General features: G+C 61.4%; 1 protein-coding gene across 1 annotated transcript in view; it reads left to right on the top strand.

The window, feature by feature from the left end:
* Positions 1-1,935, top strand: part of IGSF21 (immunoglobin superfamily member 21) — a 226,856-nt gene that overhangs the window by 165 nt on the left and 224,756 nt on the right.

The following is a 1,935-nucleotide window of genomic DNA, read 5'->3' as shown; positions in this document are numbered from 1 at the left end:
GCTCCGGGTCCGAGCACCCGCCTTGGCGTGGGCGTTTGTGGAGCTGGTCCGCTTGGCGAGGGAGGGAGGGGATGTCTCCTCTGGAGAGGGCTGTCTCGGTCTGTGCCAGTGTGTGTGTGTGTGTGTGTGTGTGTGTGTGTGTGTGTGTGTGTGTGGTGTCTGTGCGCGCGCGCGCGCGCGTGTGTGAGTATGTACAAGCGTGTGGCTTTGTTGCATCTGTGTGTGAGGATGTCCGGGAATGAGCTGTGTGTGGAGAGGGTACGGGAGTGGATTTGGAGATGTGAGCGTGTGTGAAGGTGTGTGAGTGAGCGAGTGTCTGGGGGGGAGGGTGTTGGAGTGTCTATGTCAGTTATACGGAGAAGGTGTGTGTGAGAAACAGTGTGAGCAAGAGTGCCGGCGTGAGCGAGTGCCAGCCTCTCACTGAGGGTGTGAAGTGTGTGAGCTTGTGTCATCGTATGTGTCAGCGTGTTAAAGGGTGGGTGAGTGTGTGAGGTGTGGCGTTTCACGCGTGTCCCAAGTGTGCGGGTCTCTTGAGGGGTGTGTGACAGCAGATGTTGTATTTCTGTGGGGGGAGCGTGCGTGCATGGGAGAATGTGACACTTGGGCAAGAGTGTGCGTATCTGGGATGTGTGGAGGTGCAGGCGCGTGGGGGTTATGTTGCTTCGTGGGCCGGGAGTGTGTGTGCTTGAGATGGGGCGTGTGGTTCTAGTGGGGGGGGGGAGCTGAGAAGGTGTGAGCAGCGGCGTGTGTGTGTCCCGCATGGACTTGGTCCCCGATAGGCTGAATCAGCTGGAAGGAGGATGAACCCGAGCGGGGTCCCCAGAGCGAGTGATCCGTGGCTCCGCAGCTCCAAGGTCCCGGGTTCGCGGCGGCCTGGGTGCCTCCGGCCCAGCGCCTCCAGCTGGTGGGTCTTAAATGCCTAACCTGGTGACTCCTGCACCTTTTGGTCAGTGAGCCCACGTAGGAACCCAGCGGGGCGGGGAAACAAGGCTGGGGGGCGGGACCCGCGGAAGAACCGCAGGCAACGAGACCGAGGGGTCTGCGCTCTTGATTCTCCCCTAAGCCCAGTGCCAAACCTGGATGCCCCAAACCAGCCGGTCTGGAGTAACAGCCTGGTTCCGCTGCGGAGAAGGAAAGGGACGCGGGGTGCCAAAAAAGTAGCCATTATGACCAGTAGGGTCCCAGCCCCTAACCCAACTGGGTGATGGAGGTGGAGGGGGAGATCGACTCTGTCTTCTGCTGCATGCCTTGCCCCAACGGGAGGTGCCTAACCAGGCTCTGAGAGTGCCTGCCTGGAGGGGGTGCCCCCTAAAATAACCCCACCCCCTTCTACCCCGAGGTCCTTGGAGAGCGCAGGGTCTGCGGATGGGAGAAGCTGCAGAACTTGGTTGAGCCCGAATGGCGGTCCTGCAGGCAGAAAAGGGAGAGAGGTTGATGTGACCCAGAGGCATGCAAGCTCTGTACTTTGTCTCCCTATCCTTAGAGCAAGAGACTTTTCAAAGTGGATCAAAATCTTCCCCGAGTTTGGGGTGAGGGCTCCCTCCCTCGATGCCTCTTGAGGGAAAGGTTACACCGGGAGGCGAGGTGGGGTGGTCCCGCTTCCAGCGCTACCGAGAGGGCGCGGGCTTTGTTGAAAGGCACTGGAGCCCTCACCTGGACATTGCAGGGAGCGGGGATTGGGGGTTGGAGGCAGGAGGTGAGCACCCCTTTGCCCCGGAATGCGCAAAACAGAGAGACGCGGCAGGAGAGGGATGGCTGCGAATGGTGCGAAAGGCTTTGGTGGGAAACCCGCTCCGTCAGGACCCCACCCTGCGAGCTCTCCCCGGAGCCCGCGAGCAGCGATCTTGGGTCTGCGGAGCTGCGGAAAGCTAACCCGGCATCCTGGCGCCCCCGCTCCCCTCGCCCGCCTCTGCAGACTGCGGGAGGCGGGGGGCT

This window comes from Pteropus alecto, unplaced genomic scaffold, assembly GCF_000325575.1.
Source record: "Pteropus alecto unplaced genomic scaffold, ASM32557v1 scaffold125, whole genome shotgun sequence".
Lineage (NCBI taxonomy): Eukaryota > Metazoa > Chordata > Mammalia > Chiroptera > Pteropodidae > Pteropus > Pteropus alecto.
The sequence above is the reverse complement of the archived record's forward strand: the minus strand, read 5'-3'. Positions and strand labels throughout refer to the sequence as shown.